At 36.6% G+C, this 24,523-nt stretch overlaps 1 long non-coding RNA gene across 1 annotated transcript; it reads right to left on the reverse strand.

Annotated features, from left to right (window-relative positions):
• Positions 1 to 391: 391 nt before the first annotated feature.
• LOC124091921 (uncharacterized) lies at positions 392 to 22,454 on the reverse strand. Its single transcript, XR_006851461.2, has 3 exons — positions 22,347 to 22,454; positions 3,570 to 3,822; positions 392 to 3,400 (listed from the first exon to the last, which is right to left on the reverse strand). It is a non-coding gene; the product is annotated as an uncharacterized LOC124091921 (long non-coding RNA).
• Between the last annotated feature and the right edge of the window lie 2,069 nt (positions 22,455 to 24,523).

Here is a 24,523-nt window from a genome sequence, read left to right on the forward strand (position 1 = left end):
GGTAAAGCACAGGGTTATACTGTGAGTTCTGCTCTTCATTTTTTTTAATGGAATAAAAATTCAAGGAAGCAGTGTCATATAAAACCGACAAATTTTGAAGTTTAGGAACATATGTGTGAGTGTATGTGTGTGCACGTGTGAGTGTGTGCATGCACCTGTGTGTACTAGCATAACTTCCCTAGGCATACAAGGAAAGACTGCACACCTCTAGGACAAAGATTAGCAAACTTTTCTTGATAAGAGTCTGATAGTTAATATTTTAGTCATTGTGGAACATGTGGTTTTTGTCACAAGTACTTACATCTGCCAATGTAGGGGAAAAACAGTCATAGACAACAACAATCATGTGTATTGATGGGAATAGCTGTACTTCAATAAAACTTTATTTATAAAATCAAGTAGCAGACTGGGTTGGGCTCAGAGGCCATAGGTTGCCAAAACCCAATTGAAGGAGACAGCTCAGATGTGGATATTCCCAACACGTTGCCGGACATCTGTTGATAGTATGCAGAGGTGCCATGAAAACTGGTAGATCATTAGAGAACTGGAATCAAGACAGGGAGGACATTATTTTTAGGGAATGGTGACTGAAAATTATCAGCTGAGTCTTGCACAGAATCCCAGAATGCCAGCAATTGTCTCAGTCATTAGTAGCTAAAAATCCAGAGCTTGCAGTAAATCATAGCAAAATGATCTGGAGAATGCCAGGTGTCTGAGGTCTCCTTGATCTACAGGTAAGCTTGGGAGCCTCTGTCTTTGTCCATTCTTGATACTATAACAAAATTACTGAGACTGAGTAACATACAAAGAACACATTTATTGCTCACAATTTTGGAGGCTGGGAAGTCCAAGATCAAGGAACCAACAGGTTTGTTGTCCAGTGAGGGCCCAGTTTTTGCTCAAGGTGGCATCTTGAACACTGTGTCCTTACATAGCAGAAGGCAGAAGGGCAAAGGGGGTGAATGCTGTGAGAACCTGTTTTGCAAGCCATTAATCCCACACAGGAGGGCAGAGCCCTCGTGATTTAATCACCTCCTAAAGGTATTGACACTTAATACTATTACATTGACAATTAAGTTTCAACGTATGAAAGTTCTATGTGGTCATAGAATCATCCTTGGTTGCTATAAACTCAGACATCATCCCAAAGAGCAATGGGGAGAAAAGGCAATCTGAAAATCTCAACATTTACTGAACAGACTAAGCTGCCCAAATGGGATCAGACTGAGTTTACTGAAGTGCATCATATTTAGTTCCCAAACCCTCATGCTTCCCATCACAGAGGGGGTAATGATGCATGTGTACTTTTAGTAAATTGTTATTATACTGGTAGTGTTTAAGTGTTGAGAAGTCCCTTTTCTTTCATAGAAATGGCTGTGTGGATTCTAGTCTCACTTTCTCCCCCAACCCACATTGGAGAAGTTTTCCATGTGTTTGCAATGTCTTCCTTCTCAACCTGTATGTCCAAATGTCCCTCTGTTATGAGTATCTTTTACTTCTTCCTAACAGGCAACAATACTTGAATGAGCATTTACTTTTTAATATTACAGGTAATTTCTTTCCTTTCAGCTACAAAATTCTAATGTTTAACATAATTATCGAAAACACACATGCTTCCCTTGATTGAGGTTTTGATGCTCACCTTCAGGAGGTACTAAATGCTTCCTCCACTGCCAACTCTCCTTAACTTGTTTACCCACTGTCCCAACTGTTAGTTAATTAAAAATCACCCATCTCAACACATACGACTCAGTCAAGGACTGATGATGTTTTGTAGTGAAAAAAAAAACAAAAACATAATTCTGTTTGAAGAAATCATTGATGTTTTTGAAACTTTAAATTCCTATTTTAGGTGAAATTGTGCAGTCCCCACCCACAACAGCTACTAAAGCCCTAAACTAAAATCTCTAAATGTGACCTTATTTGGAAAGAGTCTTTGTACAGGGTCAAGTTAAGAGGAGATCATTAGAGTGAGTCTGAATTCAACATGACTGGTATTCACAGAAAAAGGAGAAATTTACACACATGGATAGTTTGAGAGCACAGAGAAAGTAATGACATGGGAGGCACCTTGACAAACCAAGGAATTCCTGAGGTCATCAGAAGCGATGAAAGGGGCATGCAGCAGAATCATCCCTCTGACACCTGTCAGAAGAAACCAGTTCTGCTGACAACTAGATTTCAGAATTGTAGACTTCACAACTGTGAGATAATACATTTCTGATTTATAAGGATTCAGTTTGTGGTACATTGTTATAGCAGTGCCAGATTGTTGTCAATGATTTTTTTGTTGAAGAATATTCAAAAGTTTAAGAACCAAGGCTTCCATTGAGCATGCATGACTAAGGTTGTACCCCAACACACCCCTGGAATTCCTAGATAACCTATGTCAAACACATTATTGAACACACTGGATTAATTCTACATATTTCCACTTATGTAAAACTTCATTTCTAATGACACTTGCACACAAGTGTACATAAATCACAATGGAAAAGTGATATTAAATGACTTCTGATTTTTTTTTTTGAAGGGGTGAAGATCCCAGGTCATATATCTGGTTTCTCAATTCTGGGGCCCAAATTCTTGGAAACATGCCTCAAGGTAATGAAGGGAGATCCCAACGCTGATAAATGCTTTTTTTTTCTATGAAATTCTCAGTAATGTTTTTCCTGAAGCCATAAGACAATGGTTGTATCTTCAGAGAAAAAGAGGAATACAGAGTGGATAATTATCCTGTTAATTTTAAGGGTATAATTTTAGGCCCCAAGGTGGATACTTTTTTATTGGAACTATCCAATTTGGCTGGGTAGAGAAAGCCAAAGAAAACATGAGTGAAACAGACTTTTGTTTGGTTCCAAATCTGTGGCTTCTGCCCTTTCAGAAAGTGGTTTGATCTTTGAAGATGAATTCCTCACACTGCCAGGTATTCCATTAGTGTACAAGAGTATTTTTATGCTATTCTTTAGCATGCAGGCAATGGTATTGTGTAAGCTGTACCACAGGGAACAAAGCGTGATTAAAAACATTTGTGGCTCATCGTTAAATATAGAAATCATTATAATTGGATTAATTTAGGAAATACACGGTGATGCCTGAGTTTCCCCTTGAGAGCCAAATGTACATTAAGAGCTAAATTTTCAAAAAAGTAGAGAGTTGACTTTCTCTCATAAAAAAACATGTAGATTTAATTCAGACTCCCTTAATCCCAGGCTACAGTAAAGAAAGTATAACTTCTACATGCCACACTGGTGATAATTTTACTGGAGTCAAATCCATCTTCTTGAGAAAATATGAAGGTAGATTTCTGCAGGCAAGTTTAGCATTGCTCCACGAAAATTTGGTCCTAAAGGTACAACTGGACCTTTGAAAATGCCACTGGAAGCAAGTTACATCAATCCTGGTAGGAGAAAGGAGAGTGGCTGAGACAGGAAATATAAATGATGGAATAGTCATATAACAAAATACTTTCAACATGTCTTTTGTTATGTAACATTACCCATGGCATGTCTATCAGTAATATTGTCAGAGGCTGTAATTGAAAAGATACATTAATTATTATCAGTCACCTCCAGTAGCACTCTTACAGCTGATAGAGTGATGCCTTCATAACATAATGACAGAGATGTTGTCTGGTGTGCAGGAAGCTGCAAAGATGAAATTTTTTCTTTCTTTCTTTTTTTTTTTTTTTTGCAGCAGGTTAAGATACATTGGATCAGATTTCCTTTTAACACCATTCTTAAATTTCTAGACTGAAAAATTCCCAGAGATAAAATGTCCAGGTTTCTCCACTCTTTTCCACTCCTCCAGTTCAGTGGTGCTCTGGGAAAAAGACAAATGAAGAACACATTGTGGTTATCCAGCCCAGTGGCAGAGGAGGGAGGACTGCTGGTGGCTTGGGCTCTTCAGGGCGTCAGAGGCACTAGGCTGCCTCCTGCCTGGCCTCCTGCCCACGCTCCCTTCCTGCATGTCTGTACAAAACAAGTTGTGATAAATTAAGGCAGCTCGGAGCCTGCCCTCCATTTTCCCGTCTCCTCCCTTTACAAGCTGCAATTTTGTAGAAAGACGTAGTGGGTTGTTAAAGGAGAGTAATAGATTTGCCACAAGTTGGAAAAGGGTTTTTAATATTCAGCTGTTGTTTTTAATTGAAATTGGGAAACTATCTGCAGCATAAAAACTGGTGATTTTCAACTTCATTCTTTTTCCAGTGATTTGAGATGGTACGTGGATTTATAATAGACTCTCTTGGGTCCTCTTGGGTCAGAGTCTCTTGACAAAAGTGGGAGTCAAAATAATTCTGGCAAACTGGCAGCAACACAGTGACATCATTGATGCTAGGAACAACACCTCAGCTTACCAGAAATGATTCCGGCAACATGTTGTGGAGAGTAGAGAAGGGCTTTGGGGAGGATTGATCCTTGTAGCAATCATCACAGGGCAAAATGATAGAAAAAGTCTGCAGATTCTTTCTCTTTATATCTCTTCCTCTCTCTCTCTCTCTCTCTCTCTTTCTGTGTGTTTGTGTGTGTGTGTGTTTCTGGAACACATTTGTGTCATTATCATTTGATTACTCCTGACAATTTGCAAATTATTGAAAATGCGGATAAATAGATTGGGAGATAAGTGTTCACTTTAATCTATGAAATATGACTAGAGGGGGGAAAATAAGCAACAACGAAGAGATTTCTAACAGTTGGCTGGCTCATGGTGATGAGGATCTGGTCTCAGACACACATTATCTGATTTCTTAGTACTGGCATTTTTTTTTTTTTTGGATTGTCAAAATTACTAGTTTAAGTCATTAATCTAATTTGATCTTTGGTATTTCTGGTTCTTTTGAATGTTCTATCAAAATTAGACTTAATAATCGCATTTATTTTGAAGACGTTATTTTAATATTGAATTATATGTGCCAATGATGAAAATTCACAAATATTTCAGAAACCACGTGTGTGTCCCTAGGTGACCTGTGCATAGAGGTGCCATGCTCCTCACCCATCTTTCTCTTTTATTTTTGCCCCTACACAAGTATATACTGCCCATTCAGGATTGTCATGTTTTTCTAATTTTGGCCAATAGGTTTAAAACTATTTTTCTCTTTGCTTACATAGAAGCAAAATATTTTGGTGTTAAGTCATAACTACCATCAAAGAAAGGAGAGTTCAAAATTTGCCCAAGTATTTGGTACTGGGAAATTTCTTTTTTAGAGTTCTTAAATTCCTAGTGTGATCTGTTCAGTATCATTAAAAATATTAATCCACTACAATCTTTCGTGTCTTCCAAAGGAATTTAAAAAGTAATTTTGTTCTTCAAAACCTCAGAATGTTGAATGTTATAACTTATTTAAATCTTCACTATAAAACTCAAGGAATTGAAAAATTAAGTTGCTTAAGCTATATTTTTAAAAACTCATTTCCCCAGATAAATACCTCTTCTTTTCCATAATACCCTTACCTTTTTAGGGACTCATTTCTGGCAACACAATTTGCCTTTAGTATACGAAACATGCCATCTGAAAAATTTGGTCCAGGCAGAAATAGTTGATAATAGTTATTGCTATACCCTTCACCTCAGTTCCTGGCTTTACAATGTCATTGCCTTTTGCCTTCCCTACCACCACCCCGTACCTGGGATTGAACTTGGAGCACTCTACCATGGAGCTACATCTCTAGTCTTTTTTAATTTTCATTTTTGAAACAGGATCTTACTAAATTGCCCATGCTGATCTTGAACTTTCAATCCTCCTACCTCAGCCTCCCAAGCAGCTGAGCCACAGATCCAGGTTATGGTTTTTGTGTCTTGAAATTACACGGTGACAATTCAGAGGGCCCCAAAAAGAGTAGAGTGCAATGGTTAAGAAAACAGATTTTAAGGTTTGAAAGTCCAATTTTTAGATATGATGGTCAGTTCATTTTTGACAAATTACTTAATGTCTCTCTCCTTCACTTTGTCACCTATAAAAAGGAAGATAATGATGGGCTCAATCTCATTGCCATGAGGATTAAGCAACAAAATTATTAAGAGGAAAACATGTCATATATAATGGGCACTCCCTAAATGGAAGATATTATGAGGATGTTGGTTTATTACTAAAAAGGTGCCAGAGAGCCTGTCGAAAAACAGAAATTTCTTTGTTGGACATATTATTTTGCTTTCTCAGAATAATTTAGTATTTTAGAACAACTGTTCTAAATTATTCCATAAATGAGGTAGTCTTTTTTTCTGGTACTAGTGTTCTCCATATCATGGCAATTACAACCCACTACAGTTCTGTGCACAGAGGGAGTTGTATTAAAGAGGCATGAGAACTGTCTAAGGGAGTACATAAAGTATGCTATATTTGTGTTTGCTTTTATTTTTTATTTTTAGATTCTAATTTCAAATTCTGCAATTGGTATTTCACCAGAAAGATGGCTTATTTCATGCTTATGGGGTAAGCCATCTTGCTGGTGATGCGCAAGAGTTCTAGGGCAGCAAAGGCATCCTGGGGATAGATTCAAATTGTAACTATTTATTTTCTATGAGGGTTTTAGGGACAAGTGATTGAACCTCTTAGAGCTTCTGTTTCTATGTGTGTAGACTGAATAATAATACTTCACAGTGTTGCTAGAATTAAATGAGATACAATAGACAAAATTATTCAGAGCCATATTTGGCAACAATAATGACTTACACTTTATTAATTCGATCTTTTAAAATAGTAAGATTCCATTGGGTCTGTTGGGTGAATTGCCTTTCTAGGATTTCACCAGAGAGAAGTGAACCTTGTGGTGCTCACTGGTTTGTAAATACTTTGCATGTCTTCTTATTTGGTGCTCACTCAGACTGGACACGTGTCATTTCTTTACATGTGGATTTGCTTTGCATAAAGGATATTCCTATTTGGAGCAGATACACAGAGACTTTTGTGTTAGGATTTTCTGCTGCTCTCGCTTACATTGTCATTCTACAGATCTGTCTGGAAGAGGTGGAGGAGGCATTTTATCCTGTATGAATTGCTTTGCCATGCCAGATAGATTAAAATACATTTAATGTAATTTAGCAAGTTGTATCAAATCTATGGATTCCTTTAATTATAAAAAAGACATCCAGATTTTAGAAAGTGTGTATCGTGGGGTCCATGAAATATGGCAAATATCAATCTTCAAGTGTTCATTCTCTTTGGGGACCGAGTATGCTTTGTGATTCAAGTTCCCTTTTTCCTTCTCATCGCCAGCCTAATGGGCTGATTGGCACTTACAAGGATGAGAAGGCCTAGGAAACAAGGTTTGACAAATATTTTTGGATGCTTTTGTTGGCCAAGCCAAAAAATTCACATCATTTCTAAGGCAGCTATTTTAATGCTACATTAAAAATAATTTTTATTTTTTAAAAAAGGACAGTGAAGTAATCTCATTAAATATAACTGAATGTAATCTTCTTATTGTGTTGGACAAGAGAGCATGGCTATAATACATAAGTTATACATTAGATAAAATGGACATATAGTTTATATCTGAAATCTTTATGATTATAATGAACTATTATAATGAACTATTTGGCTTACAGTTTTTGGACTGGTATATTACTATTCAAATCTATTGTTTATTATAATTTTAACAAAACAACTAGTGAGTTTAACATAAATGTTATTCCTTAGCCAACCCACAATTCGTGGGAGTACGTATATTTTTTAACAGAAAGTTTGACATGGATGAGAAATGTATAGCTTATATGGAATCTGGGCCTTTGGATTTACCATTGCTTATTGATTCCAGATCTGCTGCCTTTATTATGTGGAGTTCCTTTTTAATTCATGATGGGAATCTGGGTGGTGATTTGGCCCTCAAATTCCCTATTCAATCCCATCAAACTGCTGCCTTAGTCTATAAATTTAAAGTGATCAATGACATATTGGCTTCAGTCTGGGGGAAAAAAATGTACATAGGGAATTAGGAAAAAAAAAAAAAACTTTTGTAGACTTGAGCTAAGTGATCAAAATGATTATATGGGATAATATGTAATCATATGTAACATGTTTGTACATGCATGTAACAACCACAATGTGATATCATATTTTGAAAAGTTGACAACTATTTTCAAAAGAATAAAATACTGAATGCAGACTGGTATGGATGCCTTCTGTAAGATGAGTGATAAAGGTTTCATTGTGGCCCTAGTCCAGGCTTCAAGTCAGAGAAGCCTGATGTAAAATCCTAGTTTTTCTATGAGTTAGCTGTGATTTTAGATAAGTCACTTGACCTTTCTGAATTTCAGTTTTATCATACATGTAAAATGTCCTCTTTACAGTTCTTTTGAGCAGTTATTTGAGGTAAATTATGTGAAAAAAGTATCTATGTCATATAGAGTAGTACTAAAAATCAAAAACACAGATGCTCATAGTATGACTCTCCAAACACCAAACAGCTATCCTCTATGTTCAGAATATAGGCTTCAGTGCCCCAGATACAAACGCATTTCCCAGCTCTTCATCATTTTGACCTCATCACTGTCATTTACTCTGAGATCCACAGATCAAATCCTGCTTTTTGTTTCTCATTCTGTTTGTGCTCATAAAAAGCCTCAGAATCCCAGGTCATACCTCATGTCCTGCCTTCTCACACCCTTACATCATTTCAGGAAATTGTGATAAAGGGACTCCTGGAAATTATAAGGAATTGACCCTGATATCCACTGGACATTCAGCAAACAAAAACACAAACGCACATGGAATGGTTCTTCAGTCAAGAACACCAGAACTTTCTTGGAACGCAGTCTCACCTTCTTGCTCTAAATGGAAACTTGCTCTCAGCAATGCAGACCTCCCCAGGGGGTGTTAATTTCTTCCCATTCTACTTACACGCTGTGCTAGAGCTACACTAGATGTTTTAACTTCTCCCATATTTCTGTCTCTATGCCATTTTCTCACCTCTCCAAATCCTCCCAACTCTGAATTTCATGTCATCTATTTTTCTACCACCACCCTCCTTGTTGCAATAACCTGCCAATTCCTAGATGGCCCCCTTTTATTACTTGAAGATTTTGCTCCCAGTGCATTACTTCTAATCCAATTCTGTCATAACTCCTGGTGGTTTTTAATATTTTCATAGGTGATCCTTCTACACAGCAGCCGCTCAGTCTCTTGACCTCCTCCTGCAGTGAAAATGGCTCCCCCAACCACAGCCAGTCATTCACTCCAGGGTCACATCTTCAACCTTCTCGTTACCAAACGCCTTTCCATAATCCTAGTTTCATGCATTCCCCCTCAGTGACCTCCACTTCTTGTTTTTTTTTAAGCTCAACCTGTCTAGTATCTTGACTCCAACAATCTTTTAAGTCCTGCAGGAACCTATATCCAGTGATTCTCCTCTTTTCCCTGTGCTTTACACACCTTATGTTTTTTCTTTCCTCCTTAGGCAGAAAATAATGTTTAATTAAGAAAATCATCTCCTAAATTCATCCTCAACTTTCTCAGTTGTGGAAGGGCTGAGATCATAGACTCAGGGAGATGTATTGCTCAGATACTCCTTGGATGGAGTGTTGGGCAATGGTTAGCTGACAAGCTGATAAGCCTCCAGCTTTCAACATCTTTGGGTCTGCTGATAACTTGTTGGAATAGTCACAGCCAATGACTGAGCAAAATGCTGGTACCAAGGTGTAGCCATGTTCATCCAGCACAGGATTTATCTAGTGAGCTTCTTATTCCACTCCAGTATTTGTCGGTCTGTTGGATCTCCTTTCATTTCAGAAAAATTAATCCCCAATAAATCTTTCACTCTCCAAATTGCATCTCAACAGCTGGCACAGCTGGCAAAGTACAACCCTGGTTAAATCTCCCCCTCTGCCTATATTTTACCCACATTTGGGCATTGCTTTCTGGTTTCACTTTAAATTTATGATCAAATAGATGAAGTGTGTCCTTTTTGCTGCTAGGCAATAAGACTAAATTTTCAGAGTCCCTTTATTATCTGACTCTCCTGGACCATTATTTCATATCTTCTGTTTTACTTTTGCCATCTATAGATTGATAACTGTCAAATTTATGTCTCTAAGTCAAACCTTATTCTTAACTTCAGACTGTATTATCTAAAGAGTCACCTACCTACCTCCCCTTTTGAAAGTTTAACAGGCATCTCAAATAGGCCCAGAATAGAACTGCTTTCCACCACCTTAGAGGTTCAAACCTGCTGCTCATGTTATCTTCTCCAACTTAGTGACAACTTTATTATTCCAATTTATTATGCCCAAAACATTGTCATCCTTATAGAAGCATCACTTCTGCCTATAATTCACATTTGAGCTATTAGAAAATGCTGTGGCTTTAACTTGAAAATATATTCTGAATCTGACCACTTTGTGCCATGTCCTCTGATACCACCCTGCTGTAAGACAGGACCTTCTTTTATCTGGGTATTTACAAGTGTCTTCTCATTTTTCTCCCTGTTTTAGTCCTTGTGCCCCGATGGTCTACTCTTAGTACAGAAGCCATTGTGGAATCTGCAAACACACAAAAAAAAACCAAGTTCAATCCTGACATTCTTCTGCTCAAATCCTTCCGGTGGCTTCCACTGAGAATAAAATCTCACAGCAGCCAAAGTCCTTGGCAAGGTCTAAGAGTTTAACATGATAGGAGCACTTGTTACCTCCTCTTTGCTTTCTTTATTCTGACACAAAATCTTTCCTCTGTTCCTGTACACCTTAGGAATTTTTTTTCCATTTCCTAGTCTTTACCTTTGCCTGAAATTTTCTTTCTCAGGTATTCACAGCACTTACTCTTGAACTTCATTCAAATTGTTGTTAAAGTTTGGAACCTTGCTGTCTAACCTATTTCAAGTTAATTGCCCTCTCACCCAGCATTCCATATTCTTTCACGCTTCATTTTACCTCACAGTACTTATCACCTTCCAGAATATCCTATTTTATTTATTTTAATACTTGCCTTCCTCACTGAAGACAGGAAGACACGAATTTGTGTGTGTTTTCTTCACTTCTCTAGTTCCAGTGCACATAGCAATAATGACTTGCAGTAGTTCTTAGAAACATTTACAGAATATTGCAAAATAAATGAATTATGTACCCATTATAAGTTCCCAGCATCCTGTTCATAGTTCTTGTAACTAGAAAAGAAATGCTTATCTAGTTAATGCTCTGAATCTTTTTATTACCTAGCTGGACAATTTTACAATGCCTTTGCATATATGAGTGAATTAATATTTTATTATAACCCCTAGGAACATGGGTTTGGAAGTCACGAGTACATTAGAATTACAGACATATTGTTCGCCTTTAACACCACGAAGCAGCACTTGTTCTTTTGTGTCATGCCTTTTAGAGCTCAGTAATGTTTAATTCAACCTTTGGTTTATATGTTTTGCTGTGATTGTTAATAGCTTCATGTGGGTAATTCTCGTTTTCAACAGAATAATATAGCAGTCTAGTTGAAATCAAAACTGTGTTACTTAATGTAGAGCAAGGGATGTTTCAGGCATCCAGATTCTTGAATACCTGAGTTAATTAAAATGATTTTCTGTAGAAGCAACTCTGATTAAAGCAGAAGGTCTAAATAATTAGCTTTCAGCATGGAAGTTTAAACAGAAAACAATTCAAATTTCCTTATTGCCCTATTACCATTTATATAATTATGACTTATCAACTTTTATCTCTAGCCCAGATCTTTACTGAGTGCTGACTCAGACCCATATACTCCTCTCCTTCCTAGACTTTCCCAGCTAGTTCTCCCTTGGCATCTTGAACGCAATAATCTGGCTCCACATACCTATAGCTTCCCTTAATTAATTAATTATTTATTTTTTGATCAGTTGCCCAAGACAGAAATTGGTATCATTACGGATTCATTTCCACGTGTATATTAAAGATGTTGAGAGTACAAAGTTGATTAAGGGAAAGATCCTGTCCCTGAGTTATTTGCATCCAGTAAGGAAAATTGAAACAAAATTATGATTTATTATTGTCAATGAGACGGGAGGGGGAAAAATCCTTTAACATAGATTGGAAATTTATTAACAAATTCTTCATTCTGAATTTTGAAGGATAAATCTTGAAGTTGTAAAGTAGGAAGAATACATTAAGCAGAGAAGGCAAAGCAAAACACAGATGGATAATAAAGCTTAAAGACTGAAGGTTGGTAGGAAATTTTTTAAATAGAAGCCCACATGGTCATGTTTTTTTGTTGTTGTTGTTTGTTTTGTTTTCTTTTTTCCTTTTGTTGTTGTTTATTGTTGTTGTACTGGGGATTAAACCCAGGTGCTCTTAACTACTGAGATACATCCCCAGCCCTTTTTATTTATTTATTTTTTATTTTGTGGAAAGCTCTCTCCAAGATGTTTAGGGTCTCACTAAGTTGCTGAGACTCTCCTTGAACTTGTGATTCTCCTGCCTCAGCCACCCTAGTCATAGGGATTATAGGCGTGGACCACCCTGCCCAACAGGCTTGATTTTAGATCTACCACTTTAGTCAGGAGAAAACCCACATTATACCTACAATAGTCAGGAGAAGAGGTGAATTTGAAACTTTGAGGAAAAGTGAAGGATGTTGTAATGGGAATCACCAGCATACCTAAGTCTTTAGAATCACTGGAATGGATTGCCCAAAGAGAAGGTAGAAAGAGAAAACTGATTGTCAAGAATAGAACCTTGGGGAACAAAATCAGGATTCAAATACAAGAAGCCCATGAAGAATATAAAGAGGGAATTTTCAAGTTGATATGGAGAACCAGAAGAGAGAATAGTACATTTCTTTACTCATTGAGAAACCAGTAAAGCTAAATTCCATGAGTATGATTCTCTAAAATGTGGCTAAAATATATCTATTGAATCCAGGATTAAATTAATGTTTGGCATGGTCAAGAGTAATATTGGAGTGGAGGTCAAGAGCAAAGATAGGTCATAAGGATTGTTTTCACGAAACAGTGTAGGAAGATAAGTGCAGATTGTCCATGTAAGAACTTGCTTAACAAGAAATTACAAGAAATTGAGTTTTTTTTTTTTTAATTGAGTTTTTGGTTAAAGGATTTCAATTTATGAACATTCTACAGAGAAGGAGTCTAATGCTTAGAAAGATCAAATAATTTGTCCAAGGACTCCTGACTGTGTTACATCCAAAGTCATAATTTTTCGACTCAGAAACCTATTTTAGTTTTAAGCTATATAGACAATGCAACATTAATGACAAGTAAAAAAGTGATCAGTGATATCATCACGCTAACATTCCATCTTCCTCACTATACCACCTTTCGTTGCAACCATAGTTGGCGCTTATTTTAGCAAGATGATAATGGAGGGGAAAGGTTGAAGGGAAAAGACACAGGGAGCAGCCCAAGGAGACAAGGGAGGAAGTTGTCAAGGATGACTTTGGTATTGGTGGCTTTGTTGCCTGAATTCATGGTGATGTCAAAAACTGAGCCACAGAAAAGCCAACTACATATTGAGAAAGGAAGGAGAAAAGTGTGGGACATAGATTGTGGTAATGAAACCTTACAATTCCTTGGCATCTAAAAAATCTTGATATTCTTAATATATCTCAAAAAGCATCTAAGAATTCTGTAACATTTGACCAATTTTATTAGTGAAAAGAATTTTGTGTATTTAGTAGTTGTTTCCTTTGTGCTGCTGTAACTAAATGACCTGGTGAAAACAATTTTAGAGGAGAAAAGTTTATTTGGGGCTCTCAGTTTCAGAGGTCTCAGTCCAAAGACAGTCAGCTCCATTTCTGGGGATTCCAGGTGAATCTGCATATCATGAGGAAACAATGTGGCAGAGGCAAGTGGCTCACATGATAATCAGAAAGCAGACAGAGAAATTCTACTTGCCAGATTAAAAAACATACGCTCCAAAGGCATGGCCCCAAGACCTCCTCCTCCAACCACAGCCTACCAGACTTCAGTTACCACTCAAGTTAATTCCTGTAAGGGGATTAATTCACTGATTGGGTTAAGGTTCTCATAACCCACTTATTTCACCTCTAACCCTTCTTGCATTCTCACAAATGAACTTTTGGCAGGCATTTCATATCCAAACCATAACATTGGTGCATCAACTAAAATATCCATGAAAACCTCATTTAATACAAAAATGTCCAGTTTGGAGATCATTTGGCTGTTTACTGGAATCACTTGTTAGCTGAGATTTTAAGTCCAAAGAGACTGTAAATCAAGTGTTTTCTGTGTAAGTTTGTTGAAAAAAAAATTTGCGCAAAGTATTGGGTGACTTGATTGAAACCACTGGGGTAAGTTTTGTGTTGCCTTGTTTTTCTGGCGAAAAAATTCTGTCTTTTTTCTAGAGAGAGAACCTTCATATTTTAATCTTTGTGTTTGTCAGAGTCCAGCTATGACAGGAAACTTTTTAATCTGGAGTTACTCAAGATGACAGTTGGAAATTTGCAGAAAATAATTAAAGAGAAATGAAAGATAAATGAAACTATACAGTTTGAATCACATTTCATTGGTACCTTTGAGAGTTAACATTAGCATCTTTTTTTGAACATTGACCTTGAAAAACAGTTCTTCACTCACCCCCTTTAGCCTAAAAGTTTGAGTAGGGGGAAACAAAAGGATATGTACATCCGTTTATATTTATGAACTATTTAGAAATTAATGACTCTCACTTTATGTCAATAAGTCCATTGATACATGCTTCAGAAATCACAGAACAATAACCCAAAATATGACATTAAAATTAAAAATATTTGATACATCTATTTTTTTTTATAGTTAGCTTTAGCCAGGGAAATGATCTTTGAGTACAGGGTTTAAACATGTTAGAAATGAGTTGGAATAAATCCTAATGTTTTCCTTATGCTTCTACAGTGTTTATACATCCTGGTGGCAACATCTGTATTCATGGCCTTTATTGCCACTACCCTGAAGGATTAAGGTCAGAACAGTGGCAAATATCATTTGTAAGGCGAAAGCCTAGGTTTTAAGAAATTCAGCTACACATTTGTTCTCCTGATATTCTCCCTAAAAATTGCCATGAGAGCTACCAGTAAAGAAAGGGTCAGTATTAATTACAGCAGGTTTAGCTTTCCTACATATTGCATGAGACATGAGGATAATAATAGTCTCCTACCTTCGTACTTCTGCATTATGTTAATGATTGTCAGGAAGGCAATGTGCCAGGAGGGCTACAGAGCCTTCTACTTTTGCCGGAGGTATCCACGTTTTAATCCAAAATATCTGTTCAGATTTCATGTCCCAGAAGAGACCCCAGTGAGTCTACTCTGTCTTGTGAAACCCTTCATTGTGCCACTGAGTGGATTTTCATGCTGCAGTACAGTCAGATGCACTCCAGTTCTACAGCAAGTGTTCCCTAAAAAGACACCTCTGTGCTTTGCTTCCTCACTGGATAGAGCTTTGGCAATGGTCCAGTGAGACTGAGAAAATACCCTCAAATTAGGCATGGACTGGTGATAATTGCTAATCACTGAATGTCAATGGGTGGGAAAAGAAAATCCATGGGCTGGCAGATAGATGGAATGTTAAGAGTGCCAACCACACCGTTACAGTATTCCATGCATCAGTCTTGATAAATAAAGGGCAAATTCAATTAGGCTAAGTAGATGGTTATTTAACAGTAGTCAATAAAATATTTCTTCACTGTACAGTGAATAAGGCTTATATTTAACCACAGCTTAGTATATTCCAATGTTAATACCAGGGCAGTTTGTTTTCATAGCTTGATCTAAACAACACTTTATGTTGACACTTCTATTGCGTATTTAATGAACTCATATCAAATATGCATGGCAAATAAATACTATGTTCCTGGTAAACCTTTATTCCTTCCCTGCTCTCTTGATCTTCTTGAGTGAAGTAATACACTTTTCACAATATATTTCTTCTCTCATAAAAATGCATATCACAACATTGAAACTAAATCTTATTTCAATATTTTTGCAAGACAGAAAAGAGAAATCTAGATTATTGTAAGTGCAGACGTGCTGCTATTTAAAATGCAGCTATGAACTCTACCTCAGTTGCCTCTGAGCATCCAGTCTATTGAGAAGTACCCTTTGACAGGGAGGATCAAGCCTTCTGAACGTCCTTAATCTGCTGCCCATTCGGAAAAAACATTATGGCAGTGCACATGAGGCCGCTGAGAAGCATCAGAGCTGATGGTGATGGCTGCTCTTGACTTTCTATGTATTCTACATATAGAAGCAAAGACACAGAGTTGCACAGTGTCTCTGAATCTGAGCATAGGTAAGGTGCTGCTGAGTACTTTAAGACTAAGGAGTATTAGGGGCCATAAATTGGAGTGGCTGGATGTGCATTTGTTGTCCATGAGGTTGATACAAACCTGTATTACGAGCGACTTGGATTTCAGAGACTGGAAAAAGTCATATAATTGGCAGGTCCCAGAGTCTCTTACTTAACCCATTACTTAAGGCACAAGTAAAAGCTGAACAGAAGCGAGAAAGATGAACACATGCGCAGCCAATGCACTGCCTCCTGATTTCTGCCAAAGTCACATCTAGGCTGTGACACTGCTACAAGTGTCACTTCCCTGGAGGGAGTCAAAGATGGCAATTTGCTCTCAGATTCTTAGAACTGGCATGTGGTTCAGCTAAACAGAGCAAAATAGTGAATTTTTTTCCCTTTTCTGCAGATAAATATGAAGATAGAAACTGCTCTGCAGTGTTCGTCTTTCCCAGAAACAGGCTGTGTGATCTGTAAGAGTTTTCCTGGTAATTAAATTTTGTAAAGGATCTGAATCCCTTTATTTATACTGGGTAACTTTGAGACCAGAAATAACAAATGTTTGATTCTTGAGCTCAACAGACTTTGAAACAAATGCTTATTTTTGTTCATCTCCAGCTTTGGGTATTTTCTGAAATGCAGCTTTAAAGCTAGCCTTCCTTGTAACTCACTATGGGATGTCTTTATACACCGCTGACAGTAATACAACTCATTTTGGGTGATTAACTTAACCCCCAGTATTGCAAGTGTCGTGCTGCATTAGCATATCTTTCAAGGAATAGTTGCAGTGTGAGAAAATTGCCTGTAGGATTATTTGCAGCTAGGAACCTGTGAAATGTAAAATAAAATTGAAGACTATAAAGTAAAACATCAAAGCTACCTAAAATATTAATAGCCAGCACTCTAAAAAGTAATTTAGAAGATTGCATGAGGTAGCGAAAATTACTAATTTAAAAACAGAGTTACAAAAAAAAAAAAACAGACAGGAGTTTAGAACAAAACAACAGACAATAGAAATTCATTTTATTCATACCATAATAGGAGTTCAAGGGATATTGAAGCCCTATCAGTTAGTGAGAGGGTCCAAAGTTTAATATTTGACCATCTTGAACTTAAAAAAAATATGAAAGCAAAACTGACATTTTTCCCATTTCAAGATTGAAGGGAAAATATAAGGTATCTTTAGTAAACTACATGGTGGTTACATAGGGCATTTTCAATTCTCATGGGAAATTTTGTTTAAAGAAAACATTTATTTTTTTAATTTGCTCTGTAGGAACTGTCTGTGGTCACTTGATTGGTTATTTCTTGGACCTTTCTGGTTTGAAGTCAATCTGTGAGTACTCTGTCCATTCTTACTAGGTTTTTGTTTTGAGAGTAAAGTCATCAAGTGACATGGCGAATGTATTTCCTTTCCTTAGAGTGTAGCTTTAGTTTTATAGGTGTAATACCTGGATTTTGGAGTCATGAACACCTGGTTCAGCTCTTATGCCTGTCACTTACCAGCTGTGTGACCCCAGGGCCATTTGCTTAACATCCCTAAGCCTGGTTTCCTCATGTGTAAATTGGTAGTATCTGCCTCAATATGTTGTCAAAGTCCATCAGAGGCTGTCTGTAAGACTCTCAGCATATTGTGTGGTGAGTAGCAAACACTCAATAAAATGTATCTTTTTTTGTTAATGACTTGTCATTCAAGACAATAGCATCAGAGGTGGCAGACAAGACCCGTCAGGATGGCATGGAGCACCTTGTGAAGTGCACCTTTCATGATGTCTTTCCCTGGTGACAAAATTTCCCTGAATAGAGCAGTCAGGAATATCAAGATAGAAGGGGGATTGTAGAATGAAAGACATGGAGAGTGAGAAAACGACAGGAAGGTTACTCTTGTGTCTAAGGAGTGAGGACTCAGTGGGTACGCTGGGTGGTCTAGGTAATCCCTACCTAATTAGAGAACAAAATGCTAAAATTGGACCTCTAAGTATAACATATTATGTTTCTCAATAGTTAATTCTTATTTAATTTTTTTTTTTTGGTATCAGGGATTGAACCCAGGAGTGCTTAACCACTGAGCCACATCCCCAGTCCTTTTTATTTTTTTATTTTGAGACTGGGTCTCACCAAGTTGATTGGGACCTGGCTAAGTTACTGAGGCACTTTGATCTTGTGATCTTCCTGACTCAGCCTCTCAAGCAGCTGGGATTACAGGCATGGGCCACCACTCCTCAGCCAAATATTTTATGGTGTTTATGTAGGGCACACTGTGCTTAGGATAGAAGGCTAGAGCAGCTGCCATGTTTATTAAAGAAAAATACAATAAAACGACTTTAAAAAGGAAGAAATGAAGGAAGGTGGGAGGAAGAGAGAGAGAGAGAGAGAGAGAGAGAGAGAGAGAGAGAGGGAAAATTAGAGATGGGAGAGAGAAAGGAAAGAAGAAAGGAAAGATGGAAAGAATGAAGAAAGGAAGGATGAAAGGGAAGAAGAGAAAAAAATAAAGAATGCCCCTATATAAAAATGGTTAAAAAATGAAAAACAAAACAAAACTACTCAAAACAAGGATGATGGGGAAAATGATGATGATATCATTTATCACCACTGACCATATTTCATGCTTTTTACTGGGAATTTTAGTAGTCACTTCTCTCTCTCTCTCTCTCTCTCTCTCTCTCTCTCTCTCTGTGTGTGTGTGTTGTCTGTTCTGTGTGTAATATTTATTTGTTTATTTATTTATGGAACTGGGGACTTGACCCCGAAGGCATTCTACCACTGAATTACATCCCAGTCCTTTTTTATTTTACTTGAAGATGGGTCTTACTAAGTTGTCCAGGTTGGCCTCACATTTTGGATCCTCCTTCCCCAGCCTCTTGAGTAGCTGTGATTACAGATGTACTCTTCTACACCTGGCTTTCTCTCTATTTTTATGTCTGGATTTTGGAAAAAAAATAGGCCTTTTCTCTATTTTATGTCTGGATTTATTTTCATGTTATAAGTGAGAAGATATGTTTAGGAAAGTTATATTACTTGTCTAAGATACACAGTATTTAGAAAATCAGGAATTTAGGAAACATGAAGAAAATATGCTTTAAAACATTGGCATCAAATCAGGTCATGTTATATGACATGAAGACACTAGACTAAAATATTGGAGAAATTATTATAAAAGTCATTGTGAATGTTGAACTTAAGCCATGTGAAGTGTAGCAAAGTATGCAGTGATACTATTATAATAAAATATCGTGTACTTATCAATTTATGCTTATCCTGCATATCATGTATATATATGGTTAGATTTTTCAAGTAATTATTAAGGTACAAGAAACATGTACCTTTCATCATGGTGCAGATGGTAATTACTTTTTAATACTAACTGAACTATCATTAGAAGCATACCGCTTTACAACACATACTGAGGAATTAATGAGACAGAGAACACAATACATTCTGTTGTACTTTAGCATCAACATCTAGTGCTTAGCATGTTGTATTTTTTGTTTGGCATTGTACCAGGACTTTGTGGTGACAAAGGAAGAGAACATGTGATCTGTATTCTCACTGAGCTCAGTTTAGCTAGGGATTATGAGATATATGAAACAATATACTATAAAAATGTTAAGAAAGCAAATAATTATAATAAATGATGTGGCTTAATCAGTGCTAGGAGAACTCATAAACAAGTCATATGGCTAGAATATTTGGGGGAAATTATCAACAAATGTAAAGAATTAATTTATAAGAAGACACATGAATAAGACAATATTAAAATAGACCACTGGAAAGATTCTTCATATTCTTGGCATTAGTAAAGTCTAACCATGATTAAAAATATAGAAGTCTAAAAAGAAAAGATTTTGCTACATAGAAATAAAAATCACATGTTGAGTAAACAATGTTTTACCAAAGAGTAAAACTAAAGAATAAAACTCAGTGGGTTCAATTTAACCGATCAATTCAACTCATTATGAGACAAATGAGTCACTCTCTTAAGTACATAGGAAGCTCAAAGAAATTGAGAAAGGGACATACTACCCCCAAAGAATGATGAACCTAGGATATGAACTGACATTTTATTGGAAAACATGCACAGGTGTGCACGTACATGCACACACACACACACTCACTCACAAATGGTTTTTAAGCACATTAAGATTTGCCTAATCTCACTCATGATAGGAAAAATGCAAATTCAAACTACTTTGAAATGCCATCTTTCAATGATCTAAGATGGAGTGGAGCCCAAAATAAACCACACTGGCTAACTAGGGAGGCAAATTACTCAAAGGAATTCTGGGTTAATGTCACAGAAAAGGAGGAATGATATTGGGTTGCAGGCAATATGAATAATTTAAAAATCAGCTATTGGGTATAAGTGTTAAAACTATACCATGTGATTACTTCATTTTGACAGAAATATTTCTGGTGAAGAGGTTAAATGTTCAGGAAATGTTCAAAATATTTTGTGTACTTGAACATGATTTAAGATTTTTGCTTTCAATCAAAATAGAGTTACCCAGCATGAAATATATCCTTCTATTTGAAACAACTAAAAAAATGGGCAAAATATATTAAACCAGAGTTTTTAAGACATTGATCATACAGAATGCAGGACAATGACCTTTAAGTCAGGAAACAAATGGGGGAAACTCTAACGTTGCTCGAGTTTACTGCCTTAGAGGATTTCAAGGCTGTAGCACATGAAGGAAGCTGAGCAATGCCTGAAAGATGTCTGGAGGTGGGAAGCAACTGAGAATCCGGGAAAGACCAACCTGAGGGAGAACTTGAAAAAGGTGCATCAACAAAAACAAAACTAACAAACAAACAAAAAAAACCCTGCAGATATTTGCAGAGGTGTTCCCCTGGAGCCATCAGCAACTCTGTAACAATATGAGTAACATACTACTCAGCTACTGGGTCTGAGGAAACTACTGGAGGCCAGGAAAAGAAAACAGAAGAATTTATCTGATAGCATTAAAAAGCAACAGCACTGCTCAGAGATATCACGTGGTGCAAAGAATATTACTTATTCCCCAGCCAGACTCAAAAAGCATGTAATTTGTAGAGATTTGGAAATACTCAGAAGGGTCTTTTCTCAGTAGAGGAGAAAAATTAGATATAGACTACTGTTTTACTTCAGCCTAACAAATCTTTAAAATAAGACCGTAAAGGATCAAACTGTTTCCAAGTTACTTAACAGAGTCCCAGAACAAAGCTTAGGAATTTCAGAGGAATATAAAAATATTCAACATTCAACAAGGTATGATTCATGATTTCTGGCATACAATTAACATATGAAGAGGCATAAAAAGAAGCAGCAAAATGAAATCCATAATGAGGAGAAAAATTAATCAATTAAAACCAATACAGTTCAGAAACAGATGTTGAAATTAATAGACAAGGACATTAAAACAGTTTTTATAACTGTACTCCATATACTTGAAAAGTTTGAGAAAATATTGAAAATGTTACATGGAGAAATGGAAGATACAAAAAAAAAAAAACTTAAACTTTTTCCAAAGATAAAAACTATAATGTCTGAGATGAAAAATGCACTAGATGGGATTAATGACAAATTAGACATTTCTGCCTAAAAGATTCGTGAACTTCAAGATGTATCAGTAGTAACTATTCACAATGAAAACCAGAAAAGACTTAAAGACAATAACAAAAAAGAAAAAAGAAAGAAAGAAGACTGATAATTAGGGAGCTATAGGTTTACTTTAGAAATTCTAATATATATAGTTGGAATCCTCAGAGAAAAGGAGAGTGAGGAAAATATTTGAGGAGATATTTGGGGAAAATAATGGCAAACATTTTCAAATGTGATGAAAACTACAAACCTACAGATCCAAGAGAGAAAACCATACAGAGGAATAAAATAACCTGTTTAAAAGGAGTGATAAAATGAAAATCTTAAAAGTAGATTAAAAGATATCTACACAGGACTAACAATAAGAATGGAGCATATTTCTTGTTGAAAAAAAATGCAAGTCAGAGAGTGGAGCAATATATTTTAAAAAATTGAAAAAAGAATTGTCCGTGTGTAATTCTATAACCAGATCACTTTCTATTTCAGCTTAGGAAAGGAGAGACCTGAAAGAACATCAAGGGAAGGAAAATACAGGACAAACCGCAAATTAATGACTTTCTTGAACTTACCAGATAATTGCAATGGGAAATCTTGGGATAAAATGAGTCAGCTGAGAAAGAAACAGGATCCAAGCCTTTGCTTACTTGGGCAGATACCACTGGCTGCTGTAAAAGTCAGTAAGAAGATACAGCTAAAAATTGTTAACAAATTGTTAGAGGTGGAATGTGGGCTGGCATGAGAGTGCAAAGTCTCACGGGACTTTACATATTTTAACATTCTCACATTCTTGTGGGAAGAACCTTGACCCCACCAGGTTCTAGCAGGTATGGTGATGGGGAAAATCTTCATATAAATTCCGATGGTGCTCAGTGGAGGAAGGGAAGAGCAGCCACAGCTTCAACTCTAGCCCAAACTATTTTCCCATCTTGCTTTTAGATCAAATGCCTCATTCTTTGAGTGTGGGTGGCGATATGATGAAGAGTAATAAAAAGAAGAAAGAATTGCTTTGGAGTGCAGGAAGAAGCTCATTGCAACTCTGGAACTATTTCAGAACTATTTTTTTGAAGGTGCAACCTATGGGGAGTGGCAAGTGTAAATTCCAGGTTCCACATTATAGCAGGAAAAGTGGCAAAAGTATTTGTGAAGAGTATGCACCATTTGGACTCACAGACACTGCACCTAAGATTGAGGTTTAAATAAAATCTTAGCAAATGCCCCTTCTTTCTCCTCATACTACCATGCTAACAGCTGTGGAGTAAAAATAATGGTGGAGTACAATTGGAAGATCAGCGAAAAACAGATTCTCTCTAGGGAGCAGAATAGTGAAAAAATACAACTCCAAGGGGAAAACAAACACTAACAAATCACCTCAGACCAAAATCCCATGCTCCTAACGGTAGATTGCACTAGAGGAATTTGAAGCCGTTGGGGAACTGAGGCCAGACATAAAGATAAATTTCAGACAGGCTCAGTTTCTTACTAGATTAATTAACACAAAAGCGTCACTAATGGGCTTTCCAAAAAAGTTGTGCTCACCTCCATGCATAAAAATATTTATGTCAGTATCTACTGTTCCACATAAAATATCTGACTTTCAAGTGAAGCCACAAAAAAGAAGACAAGAAAGCAAAACATTCTCAAAAGACAAAGCAATCTTCAAAACTGGACACAGTTATGACATAAAATAATTGTAATTAAAACATTAAAAACTAATGGAAAAGTTCGACTGCATGCACGATCACATGGATCATTTCAACAGAGAGAAACTGGAAAGAATTAAGTGGAAATAGAAGAAATCAAAAACATAGTAACATCAATGAAGAATATCTTTTATGGGCTCATCGGTAGACTTGACACAACTAAGTAAACAATCAGTGAACTTCAAGAGAGGTCAATAGAGGGCTGGGGATGTGGCTCAAGTGGTAGCACGCTCGCCTGGCATGCGTGCGGCCCAGGTTAGATCCTCAGCACCACATACAAACAAAGATGTTGTGTCCGCCAAAAGCTTAAAAAAAAATATATATATATATATATTAAAAAAAATTCTCTCTCTCTCTTCTCTCTCACTCTCTCTTTAACAGTTAACAAAAAAAAAAAAAAGAGAGGTCAATAGAGCACATAATCTGAAACACTAAGAGAGGCAGAGAGAGGGTGAAAACATCCAAGAACTATGGGACAATATCAACAATTTGAGCAAAGTGGTACTGGATTTGCAGAAAGAGAAGAGACTGAGAGAACAGAATTATTCAAAGAAAGTTGAAAGTTGAAAGATTTTCAAAATTATGACAAACATTAAGTAAACTTGTCCAAGAAGATTAGAGAATACCAAACAGGGTAAACACCATTAAATCAACAGCTGCATGTCAAATACCAAGACATCATTTTGAAGGCAGCCAGAGGGAAAAAAAAGATATATTACCTACAAAGAAATAGGACAATAACTTTAGTGAACTTCTCATTAGAAACCTTGTGAGTTCAAGAAGACAAGCGAGGGTTAGGTTTAGAATGTTGAAAGGAAAAAGAAAAAAAAAAGAAGAGAGAGGAGGAAAAGAAGGAAAAGAAGAGAAAAAAAAGAAAAGTCTGTCAAGCCAGCATTCTGTATTCAGATAAAATAGCCTCTAAAAGAGGAGAAGAAATAAGTACTTTTTCAGACACAAAAATGGAGATAACTCATCCATAGCAGTTCCACTCTTTAGAGAATTTTTCAGGCAGAAGTAATATGATCTTAATGAGAAGAAATGACAAG

The sequence above is a fragment of the Marmota monax genome, unplaced genomic scaffold (genome assembly GCF_021218885.2).
Source record: "Marmota monax isolate L192 unplaced genomic scaffold, Marmota_monax_Labrador192_F-V1.1 WCK01_AAM20220418_F8-fsc00046, whole genome shotgun sequence".
NCBI classification, from domain to species: domain Eukaryota; kingdom Metazoa; phylum Chordata; class Mammalia; order Rodentia; family Sciuridae; genus Marmota; species Marmota monax.